The sequence below is a fragment of the Hypanus sabinus genome, chromosome 1, assembly GCF_030144855.1.
Source record: "Hypanus sabinus isolate sHypSab1 chromosome 1, sHypSab1.hap1, whole genome shotgun sequence".
NCBI lineage: Eukaryota > Metazoa > Chordata > Chondrichthyes > Myliobatiformes > Dasyatidae > Hypanus > Hypanus sabinus.
In genome coordinates this window covers 44,359,769-44,378,924 of record NC_082706.1, presented here as the reverse complement: position 1 = coordinate 44,378,924, position 19,156 = coordinate 44,359,769, and the positions used below count along the sequence as shown (strand labels likewise).

Genomic DNA, 19,156 nt, shown 5'->3' with positions numbered 1-19,156 from the left:
AGCACTGCCCCTCACAGTGTGACTCTCCCTCAGCACTGCCCCTCTCACAGTGTGACTCTCCCTCAGCACTGCCCCTCTCACAGTGTGGGTCTCCCTCAGCACTGCCCCTCTCACAGTGTGGGTCTCCCTCAGCACTGCCCCTCACAGTGTGACTCTCCCTCAGCACTGCCCCTCAGACAGTGTGACTCTCCCTCAGCACTGCCCCTCTCACATTGTGGGTCTCCCTCAGCACTGCCCCTCACAGTGTGACTCTCCCTCAGCACTGCCCCTCACACAGTGTGACTCTCCCTCAGCACAGCGCCTCAGACAGTGTGACTCTCCCTCGGCACAGCCCCTCTCGCAGTGTGACTCTCCCTCAGCACTGCCCCTCTCACAGTATGACTCTCCCTCAGCACTGCCCCTCTCACAGTGTGACTCTCCCTCGGCACTGCCCCTCACACAGTGTGACTGCCCCTCAGCACTGCCCCTCACTGTGTGACTCTCCCTCAGCACTGCCAATCACAGTGTGACTCTCCCTCAGCACTGCCCCTCTCACAGTGTGACTCTCCCTCAGCACTGCCCCTCTCACAGTGTGGGTCTCCCTCAGCACTGCCCGTCACACAGTGTGACTCTCCCTCGGCACTGCCCTCACTCAGTGTGTCTCTCCCTCAGCACTGCCCCTCAGACAGTGTGACTCTCCCTCAGCACTGCCCCTCACACAGTGTGACACTCCCTCAGCACTGCCCCTCTCACATTGTGGGTCTCCCTCAGCACTGCCCCCACACAGTGTGACTCACCCTCAGCACTGCCCCTCACAGTGTGACTCTCCCTCAGCACTGCCCCTCACTCAGTGTGACTCTCCTTCAGCACTGCCCCTCACAGTGTGACTCTCCCTCAGCACTGCCCCTCTCACAGTGTGACTCTCCCTCGGCACAGCCCCTCACACAGTGTGACTCTCCCTCAGCACTGCCCCTCTCACATTGTGGGTCTCCCTCAGCACTGCCCCTCTCACATTGTGGGTCTCCCTCAGCACTGCCCCTCACTCCGTGTGACTCTCCCTCAGCACGGCCCCTCACACAGTGTGACTCTCCCTCAGCACGGCCCCCCACACAGTGTGACTCACCCTCAGCACTGCCCCTCACAGTGTGACTCTCCCTCAGCACTGCCCCTCACTCAGTGTGACACTCCATCAGCATGCCCCTCACACAGTGTGACTCTCCTTCAGCACTGCCCCTCACAGTGTGACTCTCCCTCAGCACTGCCCCTCTCACAGTGTGACTCTCCCTCGGCACAGCCCCTCACACAGTGTGACTCTCCCTCAGCACTGCCCCTCTCACATTGTGGGTCTCCCTCAGCACTGCCCGTCACAGTGTGACTCTCCCTCAGCACTGCCCCTCACACAGTGTGACTCTCCCTCAGCACGGCCCCTCACACAGTGTGACTCTCCATCAGCACGGCCCCTCACACAGTGTGACTCTCCCTCAGCACGGCCCCTCACACAGTGTGACTCTCCTTCAGCACTGCCCCTCACAGTGTGACTCTCCCTCAGCACTGCCCCTCTCACAGTGTGACTCTCCCTCAGCACTGCCCCTCTCACAGTGTGGGTCTCCCTCAGCACTGCCCCTCACACAGTGTGACTGCCCCTCAGCACTGCCCCTCACAGTGTGACTCTCCCTCAGCACTGCCCCTCTCACAGTGTGACTCTCCCTCAGCACTGCCCCTCTCACAGTGTGACTCTCCCTCAGCACTGCCCCTCTCACAGTGTGGGTCTCCCTCAGCACTGCCCCTCACACAGTGTGACTCTCCCTCGGCACTGCCCCTCTCACAGTGTGGGTCTCCCTCAGCACTGCCCCTCTCACAGTGTGGGTCTCCCTCAGCACTGCCCCTCACACAGTGTGACTCTCCCTCGGCACTGCCCTCACTCAGTGTGACTCTCCCTCAGCACTGCCCCTCAGACAGTGTGACTCTCCCTCAGCACTGCCCCTCTCACATTGTGGGTCTCCCTCAGCACTGCCCCCACACAGTGTGACTCACCCTCAGCACTGCCCCTCACAGTGACTCTCCCTCAGCACTGCCCCTCACTCAGTGTGACTCTCCCTCAGCACTGCCCCTCACAGTGTGACACTCCATCAGCATGCCCCTCACACAGTGTGACTCTCCTTCAGCACTGCCCCTCTCACAGTGTGACTCTCCCTCAGCACTGCCCCTCACTCAGGGTGACTCTCCTTCAGCACTGCCCCTCACACAGTGTGACCCTCCCTCAGCACTGCCCCTCACACAGTGTGGTTCTCCTTCAGCACTGCCCCTCAGTGACACTCCCTCAGCACTGCCCCTCACTCAGGGTGACTCTCCTTCAGCACTGCCCCTCACACAGTGTGACTCTCCTTCAGCACTGCCCCTCAGTGACACTCCCTCAGCACTGCCCCTCACACAGTGTGACTCTCCCTCAGCGCTGCCCCTCACGCAGTGTGACTCTCCCTCAGCACGGCCCCTCACACAGTGTGACTCTCCATCAGCACTGCCCCTCACACAGTGTGACTATCCCTCAGCACTGCCCCTCACACAGTGTGACTATCCCTCAGCACTGCCCCTCACAGTGTGACTTTCCCTCAGCACTACCCCTCACACTGTATGACTCTCCCTCAGCACTGCCCCTCACTCAGTGTGACTCTCCCTCAGCACTGCCCCTCTCACAGTGTGACTCTCCCTCAGCACTGAGCCTCAGACAGTGTGACTCTCCCTCAGCACTGCCCCTCACACAGTGTGACTCTCCCTCAGCGCTGCCCCTCACGCAGTGTGACTCTCCCTCAGCACTGCCCCTCACACAATGTGACTCTCCCTCAGCACTGCCCCTCACACAGTGTGACTCTCCCTCAGCACTGCCCCTCACTCAGTGTGACTCTCCATCAGCACTGCCCCTCACACAGTGTGACTCTCCCTCAGCACTGCCCCTCACACAGTGTGACCCTCCCTCAGCACTGCCCCTCACACAGTGTGACTCTCCCTCAGCACTGCCCCTCACACAGTGTGACTCTCTCTCAGCACTGCCCCTCACTCAGTGTGACTCTCCATCAGCACTGCCCCTCACACAGTGTGACTCTCCCTCAGCACTGCCCCTCACACAGTGTGACTCTCCCTCAGCACTGCCCCTCACACAGTGTGACTCTCCCTCAGCACTGCCCCTCACACAGTGTGACTCTCCCTCAGCACTGCCCCTCACAGTGTGACTCTCCTTCAGCACTGCCCCTCACACAGTGTGACTCTCTCTCAGCACTGCCCCTCACAGTGTGACTCTCCTTCTGCACTGCCCCTCACAGTGTGACTCTCCCTCAGCACTGACCCTCACACAGTGACACTCCCTCAGCACTGCCCCTCACACAGTGCTATCCTCCTCTATGGAGCTTCATTTTACCCTTCCGGTTTAAGAGGGCGTTGGTGAAACACAGCGACTACTTGCTGATAGCAAAGCCAACAAAACGATAAATTACGGTATTAATCACACTTTTTTCTTGAAACTTCCCTTTCGCAGTTGATCTTTTGAACTGCCTGCACGTCCTGGTATTTTTGCGGTGTCAAATCTGGGAAGTACAGGACAGTTGTGACGTGGCCTGTAAGGGTCGAATCGAGACATCTGGACCTGGTCCTCGTAGCGGGGAATGAACCAGTTCCGTCCATTGCTGGATCGATTTGGTGGTAATTCGATGCGGTAGAACGGAGGCGATGTGAGTGAAGGGAAGGCAGAGTGGAAGCGGTGGGACCCGGGCCCCGAACCCGAACTCATATCCAAGCGGCAGATTTCGGGTCTGGGAGCGCGGATCAACCCAAGTTTAGCAATTTAAGTGCCGGGACAGACTGAAAAGGTGAGGGTGTCGGGAGGGGGACGAGGCTCAGCTCGCTGCTCCGTGACATATCTCAAGATTGTATATATTCTGCATACTCTGATAATAAACATACTCTGAACTTTGAACTATGGGAGCTAATTGCTGATGTGAGATATCGAGAAACTAACCAGCTGAGTTCTGGGAACTGCCCAACACCCGTGGTTTCACACATTTCCACCGTCAGCAAGTCTGTGAACCAACACTGCTGAGTTGTCACTGACTATTCTTAAGGAGCCAGTGATGTCTCTGTGAAGCTGTTCACCAATCAGCCGGGCTCTCGCCCCACTGCCCCACGCGTTCCATCCCCGAATGATCCAATTCCCACCTGTTAATCTTGTTAAAGCTGCTTCCACTACCCTGATGAGAGACTGAGTAACAGAGAGAGGTTGAACTGGTTGGGACATTCTTCATCGGAGTGTATCATACAGGGTGATCATATTGAGGAGTATAAAATCATAACGGACATAGATAGGGTCTGATCCTCCACACTGCCGAGAGTCTTGCCATTAATGTTATGTTCTGCCATCATATTTGACCTACCAAAATGAACAACCTCACACTGATCTGGATTGAACTCCATCTGCCACACCTCAGCCCGGTTTTGTATCCTATTAATGACCCGCCGTAACATCTGACAGCCCTCAACCACAAAACCCCCAACCCTTGTGTTATCAGCAAATTTACTAAACCATCCCTCCACTTCCTCATCCAGCTCATTTATAAAAAGTCAAAGTGTAGGGGTCTCAGAACAGATTCCTGAGGCACACCACTGGTCACTGACCTCCATGCAAAACATGACCCGTCTACAACCACTCTTTGCCTTCTGTGGGCAAGCCATTTCTGGATCCACAAAGCAATGTCCCCTTGGATCCTATGCCTCCTTAAACGGTACCTTATCAAATCCCTTGCTAAAATCCATATACTGTACACTACATCTCCGGCTCTACCATCATCAATGTGTTTAGTCACATCCTCAAAAAATTCAGTCAGGCTTGTAAGGCACGACCTTCCTTGAAAGTCATGCAGACTACTCCTAATCATATTATACCTTTCCAAATGTTCATAAATCCTGCTTCTCAGGATCTTCTCCATCAACTTACCAACCACTGAAGTAAGACTCACTGGTCTATAATTTCCTGGGCTGTCCCTACTCTCTATCTTGAACAAGGGTACAACATCCACAACCTTCCAATCCTCCAGAACCTCTCCTGTCCTTATTGATGATGCTCAGCAATATCCTCCCTCACTTCCCATAGTAGCCTGGGGTAAATCCTGTCCAGTCCCAGGGACTTATCCAACTTGATGCTTTACAAAACCTCCAGCACATCTTATTCCTTAATATCTATTTGTTCAAGCTTTTGAGTCCACTGCAAGTCATCCCTACAATGGTCAAGATCCTTTTCCATAGTGAATACAGAAGCAAAGTATTTGTTAAGTACCTCTGCCAACAAGTGTGTACCTGTTCCATACACACTTTTCCACTGTCACACTTGATTGGTCCCCTTCTCTCATGTCTTATCCTCGTGCTCTTCACATACTTATAGAATGCCTTGATGTTTTCCTTAATTCTGTCTGCCAAAGCCTTTTCATGGCCCCTTCTGGCTTTCCTAATTTTGTTCCTAAGTTCCTTCCTGCTAGCCTTATAATCTTAAGGATCTCTATCGTTACCTAGTTTTTTGAATCTTTTGTAAGCTCTTCTTTTCTTCTTGACTAGATTTTAAACAACCTTTGTGCACCACAGTTCCTGTACCCAACCATCCTTTCCCTGCCTCATTGGAATGCGGATCTCCGCGGAAATATACCCTGAACATTTGCCACACTTCTTCCGTACTTTTCCCTGAAAATATACGTTTCCAATTTATGCTTGCAAGTTCCTGCCTGATAGATTTATATTTCCCCTTACTCCAGTTAAACGTTTCCCTAACTTGTCTGTTCCTATTCCTCTCCAATGCTATGGTAAAGGAGATATAATTGTGTTGACTCTCTCCAAAATGCTCTCCCACTGAGAGACCCGATGCCTGACCAGGGTCATTTCCCGATACAAAATCGAGTACAGCCTCTCCTTTTCTAGGCTTATATACATATTGTGTCAAGAAACCTTCCTGAACACACCTAACAAACTCCACCCCATCTAAACTCCTCTCTCTCGGGTGATGCCAATAAATATTTGGGAAGTTAAAATCTCCCACCACAGCAACCCTATTATTACTCCTTTCCTGAATCTGTCTCCCTATCTGCTCCTCAATGTCCCTGTTACAACTGGGTGGTCTATAAAAAAACACCCAGTAGAGTTATTGATCCCTTCCTGTTCCTACCTTCCATCCACAGAGACTCCGTAGACAACCCCTCCATGACTTCCTCCTTTTCTGCAGCCGTGACACTATCTCTATTCAACAGTGCCACGCCCCCACCTCATTTGCCTCCAATCCTGCTCTTTCTGAATCATCTAGTCTGGCACTTGTAGTAGCCATTCCTGCTCTTGCACCATCCAAGTCTCTGTAATGGCCACAATATCATACCTCCAAGTGCTGATCCATGCTCTAAGCTCATCCGCTTTATGATAATGCTCCCCGCATTAAAATAGACACATCTCGAACAACCGGTCTGAGTGCCTCCCTTCTCTATCACCTGCCTCTCCTCCCTTTCGCACTGTCTCCAAGTTTTCCCTATTTGTGAGCCAACTTCCCTTTCCTCCGTCACTTTAGTTCAGGTCCCACCCCCTAGCAATTCTAGTTTAAGCTCTCCCTAATAGCCTTTTCAAACCTCCCCACCAGGATGTTGGTCCCCCTCAGATTCAAGTGCAACCCGTCCTTTTTGTAAAGGTCACACCTATCCGAAATGAGGTCCCAATGATCCAGAAATCTGAATCCCTGCCCCCTGCTCCAATCCCTCAGACATACATTTATCCTCCACCTCATTCTATTCCTATACTCACTGTCTCGAGGCACAGGCAGTAATCCCGAGATTACTACCTTTGAAGTCCTGCTTCTCAACTTCCTTCCTAACTCCCTGTAGTCTGTTTTCAGAAATTCCTCCCTTTTCCTACCCATGTCGTTGGTACAAATATGTACCATGACCTTTGCCAGTTCCCCTCTTCAAGATATTGTCGACGCAATCAGAAACATCCTGGACCCTGGCACCTGGGAGGCAAACTACTATCCACGTTTCTTTCCTGTGTCCACAGAATCGTGTGTCTGACCCCCAAACTACAGAGGGGGACTATTGTCCAGTACCATTAACATTAACCATTATGAAATGCTTGGAGTTGTCATAAGGTGGGTGCTGGGAGCGGACCCAAATGCAAGACGCATGCACTGAAGTACTAGGAACTGGACTAGACTAGAGTCAGGGATGGGACAGGACACAGACTAAGAGCTGGGTAGGAACAAAGACTTGGGCTAGAAAGGCAGGACCAGGACAAGGAACTGAGAACTAGGAGCCTGGGCTTGGACTCAGAACCAGAGACCGGACAAGGACCCACAATCTGGGATTTGACTTGGGCTCAGACCCCAGAATAGGCGAGGACATGACATGGCTACAGGACTGAACATGGCTAGGGTCCTTCGAGGCTTGGCTGCAGGACTTGGGCTCTTCAAGGATTGGCTGCAGGACTAAACATGGAACTCTTGCACAGGATGAGGCACATGGACAGGACAAGAACCCGAAGCCTTGTCTCGATCTTGTGACACCTGAACATGGAGCCTTGGTCTTGAGAGAGACAGGAACACAGGGCATGAAACACAGAGCTGGGACCCCTCCTTAGGAACAGGGGCTCTACACAGTCAGGACCCCTCCTAGGGAGCAGGACGTAGGGTCAGGACACATACACAGAACACAGAGAGATGGTTCCCAACACAAGGTTGTGGCAAATGGCCAGACCTACCTAGCGAAGGTGTGGACACAGAGACAGTACCAAACAATGATAGACACTTCCTTATCTAGACACAGCAAGGCTCCAGTCTTGCTCCAGCAGTAGAATTTGACAGCGATGCAGAGAAGTGGGGGGGGGGGGGGAGGAGGAGGATGATGATGATGATGATGGTGAAGGGAACAGTCCAGAAAATGAAGATCTCTTTTTCTCTCTGTCTTGTTTTACGGCAGTTGGCACCCTGCTTAATGGCGCATCACTGCCACTTTCTGCACATTCTAAATTCCTTCACCCAATCTCACACAAACACATACCCTAACCTACACTTCATCCTCCCATCTTTGGCCAACCTATTCCTGTTTATCCATCATATCCTATAAAAAACCCCTGTACCTCTTAAGAAAGCTAAAAATACCCTAACCTGTGTTCTCTCACCCATACCCAGCAACCCTTTAATGCGAATTCCTGCACCCCCAATTCCCTTAGATTAATTCTCATCATCTCTCTCTGTATCCCATACTTCCTGTAACTCGGAGCTACATGTTCTACTGACTCCTCTTCCTGACATTCCTCACACAGTCCAGTCTGGTGTTTCCCTATCAATTTCAATGTTTTGCATAATGCACAGTGCCCCAGCCTTAACCTAGTCCACACTGTTTCCTCTCTTCTGTATCCACTGCCTACCCTAGTACCTGCAACACTGTTTTGTATTTGATATAAATGCCATCTTTCTTGCCATATTTGGTTGACTTTTTCCTGGATTACACACTTAACCTCTGCTTTACTGATACTAATGTGCATTTCTATATTTTCTTTCTTTATTGCCCTCTTTGCCAACTCATCCACCTTTTCATTCCCCTTCACCCCTACATGAGCTGGAACCCAAAGAAATTTAACCTGACCTCCCTGATTTGCAACTCTTGTGACTGACTGAAGGACTTCATCTTGCCGGCTGTTTGAGTGAGAGGACCTTAACCTTGCTAGTACTGAAGGTGAATCTGAGTATATCAATGCTTTGACTAGTTTAGTTTTCTCCACCCAACGCAACGCAACCAACACTGCCATCATCTCCACTGTATACACCGCTAACTTATCAGATGTTCTTCTGCTGATTGCAATTGCTTTTGCTGGTATAGCCACCCCAAACCCTGTCACTCCTGTCTCAGGTTCCTTAGCACCATCTGTATAGACCTGAGTATAATCAGTATACTTTTCCATCACATGACAGTTGAATGCACTTACCAAATCAGTTTTATACTTTCGTCCCACCCCCTCCGGTCTAGTCCTATCATTTTGCATTTCTCCCTCCCCCCTCTACTTTCAAATCACTTACTATCTTTCCTTTCAGTTAGTCCTGACGAAGGGTCTCGGCCCGAAACATCGACATCGCTTCTCCCAATAGATGCTGCCTAGCCTGCTGTGTTCCACCAGCATTTTGTGTGTGTTGTTGTTTATACTTTCCTTTTTACCTCTAACAAATGCCAGTCTACGTCAGGCCATACAAGCTTCCATGGAGCTACAACCGGATAAACTACTGAAGGACTTATCCTTAGATCAAACACTCCACATGATCTAGCAATATCATTCCCTACCCGACTAAAGTTTTCCCTCTGAAACCTCCCATTTTCCCAGGACTCCTGCAACATTCCTTTAGCAGGGTGAGAATCATTGTGTCCCTGCAAATTAACCCAGTAGTTTGCCATCAATTGCATCCGTCTTAATTCCAAAGGCATTATTCCCATTTCTACCTGCAGGGCTGATACTGGTGATGTTTTAAAAGCCCCACTGCACACTCTCAAAACCTGAGCCTGAATCACATTTAGTTTCCTTATAAGAGACCTAGCTGCTGATCCATATGCTACACTTCCATAATCCAACACAGATCTTACTAAAGCCACATACGTTCTCTTTAATGCTGAACAACTTGCTCCCCATTCCCTACCAGTCAAATATCTCATCAAGTTTATTACTTTTTTACATTTCTCCTCAACTTTCCTGATATGGTCTGCCCATGTTAATCGTGAATCAAATATAACTCCCAGAAATTTAAATGATCCAACCCTTTCTAATTCAATCCCATACATCCTTAACTTCTTCCCTACTTCAATTCTTTTCCTAGTGGAAAATACAGTTTGAGTTTTTTCCACTGAAAATCTACATCCCCAATCATAACCCCACTCTACCACTTCATCAATTGCTCCTTGTAGTTTCCTGATTATATGCTCCATGTTCCTGCCTCTTTTCCACAAGGCCCCATCATCTGCAAACAGTGACCTACTTACATCCACTGGTACCTTTGTGAAGACATCATTGATCATAATGATGAAAAGTAACGGACTAATCACACTACCCTGAGGTGTGCCATTTCCCACTGTGTACTGTTTTGATCATTCTGATCCAATCCGAACTTGAATTTTTCTACCAAACAAAAAATCTTTAATCCAATTAAAAACTCTCCACCCAACCCCCATCTTGTGCAGTTTAATTAATAATCCTTCTTTCCACATCATATTATAGGCTTTTTCAATGTCAAAAAACACTGCAGCTACTGATTCTTTATTTGCCTGGGCCTTTCATATTTCAGTCTCTAACCTTATCGCTGAGTCCATGGAATTCCTTCCCTTCCTAAAACCACTCTGATAACTTGCCAGCATTCCTCTCTTCTCAAGCTCATATGATAACCTTTCAGTTATCATCCTTTCCGTTACCTTACATATATTTGATGTTAGTGCTATTGGCCTGTAGCTAGTGGGTTTTGACTGATCCTTGCCAGGTTTCCTTATTGGAATTACTACTGCTTCTTTCCATGCACTTGGTAATCTTCTCTCCTCCCACACTCTGTTGTAAAGATGCAGTAGCGTCAAGAGCGCTTCTTCTCCTAGATTTTCTAGCATAACATAGCATATTAGATCTTTCCCTGGGGAGGTTGGTCTCGATCTCTTTGTTGCTCTCACCATTTCTGCCAAAGTAAATGGATCATCAATTATATCATATGTTTCTTTCCTCCTGTTTAACACACCTGGGTATGGACTCATTGTTCTTTCCCTTCTCCTTCTCCCTTCTTCAAATTTTCTGAATTATGTATCTTTACAAATGACTTGGCCATGATCTCAGCCTTAAACCTGCAGGAGACTGCTGTTTCCTCCTCAGATATCATTCCTGGATACTCCCAATCCCTTCTATCTCCCCCCATCCTCTTAATCATTCCCCATACCTCTCCCACAGGCATTGTTCTTCCTATTTTGTTGCAAAAGCAAATGAAGCTGAACCCAGGAGCTGTTTATGTATCCAGCCGAAAATGAAAACCAGGTGCCTCAATCAGAGCACCAAACAGAACAAGGGAAAACCAGAAAACCTGGAATAAGGAACGATAGACCGGACCGTGAACCAGAATGCGGACTTCACGGACCGGACCATGACAGGAGTGGCTGGTCATTGAACGCATTAAAGCCTTATTCCCAGCCACATTGGACCCTTTTCAGTTTGATTATCGCTTGAATTGATCCTCTGATGATCAGTGACCTCTGCCCTCCACTCTGTGCTGCCCCATTTGGAAGATGGGGGTCTCATATGTCAGGCTGCTGTTACAGACTTCAGTTCGGCATTTAACACCATCGTACCTTAGGAAATAGTGGAGACATATTTTCAGTGGGTCTTAACCCCTTCCTCTGTAACTGGATCCTGGACTGCTTAACACAAAGGCCACAGTCAGTCCACGTAGGCAGCAATGTCTCTGGTCCCATTACACTGAGCATGGGGACTCTCCAGGGCTGTGTGCCCAGAGCACTGGAATTCACACTCAAACCGTATCAACTAGTTTGCAGATGACACAACATTGGTTGGTCTCATCAACAGCGATGATGATTTGGAGTACAGAGAGGCTTCTGAACTCCCTGCCGTATTGCATTCAATGTGTCACCAGCAAATCTGTCTAAGCCTTATAATATTTAATTTATGAAATTTACTTTGTTTATTTATGATTAATTCATATGTAGATTTTAGCCTTTAAGTTAGTGTACATGTATGTTATGTGTACTACTGTTCTTTACACCTTGGTCCAGAAAAATGGTGTGTCGTTTTACAATACACATGTATGTAATTAAATGACAATTAATTTGATGACTTGATGGGGTGGGGAGTGGTGAGAGTGTCCGGGGTGTGTGGGGTTTTTGACAATACTGGCTGTTTTACTCAGGCAGCAGGAAGTGTAGGCAGAGGCCATGGAGGGGAGGCTTGTTTCTGTGATGTGAAGTTTCTTGCGATCACAGACAGAGCGGTTACTGTACCAAGCCGTGATGCATCCGGTCAACATGCTTTCTATGATTTGAATAGAGAATGAAGTTCATGCTGAAACCGAACCCAAAGCTGTGAAGGTTAAAATTATTGTTTGTCCCTGTGGATGTGTAACCAGTGGTTTGATGTATGAGTGTGCTGGAGGGTGTGCAGTTATCCACTGAAGACAGTTGAGTCTTGTGTCTAGTTCTTTGCATTTTTTTCACTTCTCATCACAAGAGACCCTCAGAATCATTCTCCATTCAACCCACAGAACGAAACTCCCTCAATCTGGAATAATTTCAGTTTATCTCTACCACACACATCGACCTTTTCCCAAAATGTGATGACCAGACTAAACACAAGACCAGGGGTTCCCAACCTGTGGTCTGCAGACCCTTGGTTAATTGCAGGGGTCCATGGCATAAAAAGGTTTGGAACCCCTGTACAAGGCTTTTCAGAATGTTTCATTGTGACCATAAGTCCATGTAACCCCCTGGGTCGCCTCAGGCTCGCTCAGCTTGTTTCGTCTCGGGGGAGCAGCCTTCGGCCCCGCCAAACTGGGTAATCAGCTGGTGTGGATGCTGTGTGATGTCCCCGCCTCGCCCGAAAACAGACAGTACACCATAAGCGATTAAATGAGTACAATTTATAAAGGTTACTATAACTAAGTGATTAATAATGATACAGTATATATGAAGAGAAAAAAAATAAAGAAAAGGCGCCAAACTTATCAAAGTCCAAACCACCTCATGCACAACTGTTGGAGCTCAATTACTGAAGTCTTCTGGCCACCATTCGATCCCCTCCGAACTCCTCGACTCACAGCTCAGGACCCTCCGAGTGGTCAACCAAGCACATCTAGCTTCATCCCCCCCTCCTCGGAGTACCTCCTGGCCTCGGACCGCCCTTTGGGGTCCGATCCTCACCCAGCTTAGAGCATTGCATCCTCTCTCTCAACCCCCTCACGCCGATCTGCCCAAAAGCCCATCAACAAAAGCTTACAGACTCAGAAGAAAGAACATTAATCCCCATTTGGTTTACAAAGGAATACCATTCTCATTATCAGTAAATTAGCATTCCTGCTAGTTAACAAAAGGAAATCCTTTCCCAACAGTAACAAAGAAAAAAAGAAGAAACCCCCTTTACATCCATAAGACAGAGAAGCAGAAATAGACCATTCGACCCATTAAGTCTGCTCCGCCATTCCACCGTGTCTGATTTACTATCTCTCTCAACCCCCATTCTCCTGCCTTCTTCCCGTAACCATTGACACCCTGACTAATCAAGATCCTAACCACCTCTGCTTTAATTTTATCCTATGACTTGGACACCACAGCCGCCTGTGGCAATGAATCACACAGATTCATCACTCTCTGGTTAGAGTGATCTCTTGTTTCTGCCTCTATTCAAAACATATCTCTAACCACTTCTTTGCCCTGACATGCCCACTGTGATGAACTAAACACATTTTCCCCGAGTCTTCCTCCTTTCTAGTACGGCTTGCAGAATTGCATCCTCTTTTCTTTCTTCCTCCCTGCATTTAGCACTTCTCCTTTCTCAGTGAAAACCTACGCCTGACCCTTCTCTGCTACCTCCCCGTCTTATATTTATCTCCTTGAATTCTCTCACGATCTACCCCTTCTCCAAGTTCACATCATCTGTCGGCTTGGAAACTCTGTCCAGTGCAAAAGTTCCAGTCATTATCATATATTCATAAAGGGAGTGCAATTCAAAAGTTTAAAGCTAAAGTAAATTTATTATCAAAGTATATATGTGTCACCACACACAACCCTGAGATTGAATTTCTTGCGGGCATACACAGTAAATCCAAGAAGCACAATAGAATCAATGAAAGACCGCACCCTAAAGGACGGACAATCAACTAGTGTGCAAAGAGAACAAACTGTGCAAATACAAAAGAGAAAAACAACAATAAATATCGAGAACATGAGATGAAAAATCCTTGAAAGTGAATCTGACAGTTTATGGGGTGATCCCAACACCCACAATCTATTCGTAAATTCCCGTCAGTTCCTCTCAGACTGTACTGAATAGCTGTTCAGTGGGAACGGTTTAAAATGGCCAATTAACCTATCTGGGCTGCACCTTCAATCCTGACGTGGTCTTGCATCACTTGCCTTTTTGAAACGATCAGCTGGATTCCCCTCATCATCCCTATTTATCGCTCAAGAGACTCTGAAATTTGGATGAGACAACTGTTCCAGAGGGGGTCGGGTTGCAGAGACAGGGAGGGGTGTGTGGTCCAGAGTGGGGTTACAGAGAGAGGGGGAGGGCTCTGCCTGAGAGTCCTATCCCACAGTGCAGCAGTCCCTAGGCTAAGCAAAAATAATGTCACTGTTGGATTGAATGGGTTAATCATTTGTGAATACTTCCTCATTTTGTTTCCCTTTCCTGATTAAAAGTGTTCTCTTCAACAATTTTATCCACACAGTGCAGCTTCTGCAGGAGAGGGCAGTGACCCCTGAAGTGTCTGTCTGATTAACTCTGGAGACGAGCAGTGGACTGATCCTGGGTATGTAATTCCATGCTTGTAGCCAACTCTGGCAAGAACTGGTGATGTGAGACATTGTACAGAGTCTGATCATTGGTGGACTTTGTGGGGTTCTACGTCCTGTTTAATGGTGATGAGACGTTGTACAGAGTCTGATCATTGATGCAACTTTTGGGGTTCTACGTCCTGTTTAATGGCGGTGGGATGCTGTACAGAGTCCGATCATTGGTGGACTTGGTTGTGGTTCTCAGTTCCCGGCTTTATCCAGGACAGCAATGGGCTCTCCAGCCCTCCACACTCCTGCTGTCTCAAAATTACATTCTAGTGATCAACCATCTCTGTGCCTCTGCTAGCATTCTATTCCTATCAGATCACTCATTGTCCTCCTTCACTCTGGAGAGTGAGAGGGTGGGAGAGAGGGAGGGAGTGAGAGGGAGAGAGAGGGAGGGAGAGAGAGGAAGGGACAGAGGGAGGGAGAGAGAAGGAGAGGGAAGGAGAGAGAGGGTGAGGGAGGGAGGGAGAGAGGGGAAGGGAGAGAGAGAGAGGGAGAGAGGGAGAGGGAGAAAGAGAGGGGTAGAGAGAGAGTGAGAGAACAGGCAGTGTGATATTGTTGGATCTGTGGTTCCCCTTCAACACTGAGATCAGCTTGTTTTATGGATAAGTATCAGTTTGAATTATGTACAGCTACTACTGTAGACATTTGTTTTTCTTATGTACAGTGTGATAACTGTAACTGCACGCAGTTCTCTGAGTGCAGTCTGACCGGAGGCTTGTAACATTGCAACATATCATCCCAACTCTGATACTGTGCACACTGACCCATGAAGGGAAGTATACTGTCTCCTCTTTCACCGTCCCATCCACCTGTGTTACTACTGTCAGACAACAGTGGTCTCAGAGTCTCTGCTTATAAACACGAGCCATTCTGCAGATGCCGGAAAGTTTGAGCAACACATAGAAAATGCTGAAGGAACTCAGTGAGTCAGACATTCTGTGAGATTTGCTGAGAAGCTCTAGTATTGTTGACAGTTCTCTGCTTGTCACCGTTCCTTGTGGCCCCACTATTTAGTGTCGGCATTGACTTTCCAAAATCCATCACCTCACACTTGTTCGGGTTAAATTCCATCTGCCATTGCATCACCGAACTTTTCACCTGCACTTTGTCCTGTGGCAACATTTGACACGCTTCCCTGCTAATCACAACATCGTCAATATACATGTCGTTTGCACACCGACTGACCTCCGGCCTCTGGAGACACAAAGGACGGCAGATGTGGGAATCTGGAGCAACAAACAACCACAGGAGGAACTCAGTGGGTCAGCAGGTCTGTGGCAGGAAAGGGATCGTAGATGTTTTGGGTTGAGACCCTGAAACCGGACTGAGATTGGGGGGTGGTGGGGAGTGGTAATAAAGATCGCCAGTACACACATCATACTAGAGGAACACAGCAGGTCAGTCAGCATCTATAGAGAGGAATAAACAGTGCGTTTGTGCTGAGACCTTTCATCAGGATTGGGAAATAAGGGGGCAGGAGCCAGAATAAGGAGGGAGGAGGGGCTGATGCTAAACATGCCCTACTCCCACCTGCCCCTCGACCTCTTTAAGGATGTTAAGGATGCTTACAGCTCCTCTCCCCTCCCCCTCCAGGAAGGTCAGATCACAACCTGGTGCATCTCAAACCCTGCTACGTGCCTCTGGTGAAGAGTAAACCTGCAACCTCGAGGTCAGTGAGGAAATGGTCGGGGGAGGCTTATGAGGCACTCCAGGGTTGCTTTGAGGCGACAGACTGGCAGGCACTCTGTGAACCACACAGAGAGGACATTGATGGGCTCACAGAGTACATCACTGGTTACATCAACTTCTGCGTGGACTGCAATGTTCCAACAAGAACTATTACCCATGGCTTATTATTTGAATAACAAAGGACATTAAGGACATCCTGAATGCTAAAAAGAGGGTGTTTAAAGATGGAAATAAGGAGGAGCTGAGGAGAATACAGAGGGACCTGAAAGCCAAGATCAAGGAGGCTAAAGACAGGTATAGGAGGAAGCTTGAGTGGAAACTCCAGCAGAACAACATGAGAGAGGTCTGGAATGGGATGAGGACCATCACTGGGTTCCGGCAAACTAGCAACAGAGGAGCTGAAGGCAGTGTGGACAGGGCCAGAGAACTTACCTGTTCTTCAACAGATTTGACACTGTGGCCCCTGCCCGTCCCCCACATGATTCATCTGTTATCGGCCCCCAACCAACACATACTCCACTCTCCCCTCCTACCCCTCCTCAAAGCACCCCACCTTGCTCTTGTGACTATACCCTTCCCACACCTGAAACCACCACGGTGGGCTTCACAGCTGAACAGGTGAGAAGACAACTGAAACGTCTCCATCCAAGGAAGGCTGCAGGCCTGGATGGTGTCAGCCCCAGGGTGCTCAAAGCCTGTGCCCCTCAGCTATGTGGAGTACTTCACCATGTCTTCAACTTGTGCCTGAGTCTCCAGATGGTTCCTGTGCTGTGGAAGACGTCCTGCCTCATCCCTGTACCGAAGATGCCACGTCATAGTGGCTCCAATGACTACAGACCAGTGGCATTGACCTCCTACATCATGAAGACCCTGGAGAGACTTGTTCTAGAGCAGCTCCGGCCTATGGTTAGGCCACACTTAGATCCCCTCCAGTTCGCCTATCAGCCCCGACTAGGAGTTGAGGATGCCATCGTCTACCTGCTGAACCGTGTCTATGCCCACCTGGACAAGCCGGCGAGAACTGTGAGGGTCATGTTTTTTGACTTCTCCAGTGCGTTCAACACCATCTGCCCTGCTCTGCTGGGTGAGAAGCTGAGAGTGATGTAGGTGGATGCTTCCCTGGTGTCATGGATTATTGATTACCTGACTGGCAGACCACATTACGTGCGCTTGCAACACTGTGTCAGACAGAGTGGTCAGCAGCACTGGGGCTCCACAGGGGATTGTCCTGTCTCCCTTTCTCTTCAATATCTACACCTCGAACTTCAACTACTGCACAGAGTCTTGCCATCTTCAGAAGTTTTCTGATGACTCTGCCGTAGTTGGATGCATCAGCAAGGGAGATGAGGCTGAGTACAGGTCTACAGTGGGAAACTTTGTCACATGGTGTGAGCAGAATCATCTGCAGCTTAATGTGAAAAAGACTAAGGAGCTGGTGGTTTACCTGAGGAGGGCTAAGGCACCAGTGACCCCTATTTCCATCCGAGAGGTCAGTGTGGACATGGTGGAGGATTACAAATACATGGGGATATGAATTGACAATAAACTGGACTAGTCAAAGAATACTGAGGCTGTCTACAAGAAGGGTCAGAGCTGTCGCTATTTCCTGAGGAGACTGAGGTCCTTTAACATCTGCGGGATGATGCTGAGGATGTTCTACGAGGCCGTGGTGGCCAGAGCTATCATGTTTGCTGTTGTGAGCTGGGGCAGCAGGCTGAGGGTAGCAGACACCAACAGAGTCAACGAACTCATTCGTAAGGCCAGTGATGTTGTGGGAGAGGAACTGGACTCTCTGATGGTGGTGTCTGAAAAGAGGATGCTGTCCAAGTTGCCCACCATCTTGGACAATGAGTCCCATCCACTCCATAATGTACTGATTAGGCACAGGAGTACGTTCAGCCAGAGACTCATTCCACTGAGATGTAACACTGAGCATCATAGGAAGTCATTCCTGCCTGTGGCCATCAAACTTTACAACTCCTCCCTCGGAGTGTCAGAAACCCTGGGCCAATAGGCTGGACCTGGACTTATTTCCACTTGGCATGATTAACTTATTATTATTTAATTATTTATGGTTTTATATTGCTATATTTCTGCACTATTCTTGGTTGGTGTGGCTGTAACGAAACTCAATTTCCCTTGAGATCAATAAAGTATGTCTGTCTGTCTGTCTTTCCTATCCATCATTCAAGGCCCCAAACAGTCCTTCCATGTGTCACAATACATCTGTCACAAGATCCTAACGGTCTGTCGGGGTGATCGACTGCATTCGATGTTCTCGGTCTGGACTGCTCTACATCAGTAACATCCAACACAGATTGAAGGACTGTTCTGTTGAACATATTCACTCCATCCACTGCAAAAGGCAGATCCTCCATCGGTGACCCAGTTCAATACCCATTCCCATTCTGTCATGTCTGTCCATGGCCACCTCTACTGTCACAATGAGGCCAAACTCAGGTTGAAAAAGCAACATCTGGGTAACCTCCCACCTGATGGCAAGATTATCAATTTCTCTAACTTCCAGTAATTTCTCTCCCTTACCCCTTCTCTCTCTATCCATTCACTATTCTGGTTCCCCACTCACCCCTTCTCATCTCGTGCCCATCACCTGCCTCCAATGCCCCTCCTCCTTCCCTTTCTTCTGTTGAGAATGACCAATTAACCTGCCAGTCAGTGTGTCTTTGGATGTATGAGGAAGCCACACAGAACGTACAAACTTCTTACAGAGAGCAGTGGGAATGGAACCCTGGTCACTGGTACTGTAAAGTGTTGTGCTAAACATGATGCCCCCGTACCTCAGTGGACTGTGTCGCACATCAGACAAACCACCGCAGAGTCAGTGCTCAAAGAGTGTCACACTGTCGAACAATGGTCGAGTCAAACAGACCAGGAAC

General features: G+C 48.7%; 1 protein-coding gene and 1 pseudogene across 2 annotated transcripts in view; one reads left to right on the top strand and one right to left on the bottom strand.

Annotated features, from left to right (window-relative positions):
- LOC132399059 (sialic acid-binding Ig-like lectin 10) overlaps window positions 1-19,156 on the bottom strand; it is a 247,307-nt pseudogene that overhangs the window by 91,675 nt on the left and 136,476 nt on the right.
- The window catches only part of LOC132393397 (hemicentin-2-like), a 101,904-nt gene continuing 97,211 nt past the window's right edge, over window positions 14,464-19,156 (top strand). For both annotated transcript variants that reach the window (XM_059968563.1, XM_059968555.1), the window contains exon 1: window positions 14,464-14,536. The gene's annotated coding sequence lies outside the window, so the exon portion shown is untranslated. The remainder of the gene's footprint in view (window positions 14,537-19,156) is intronic.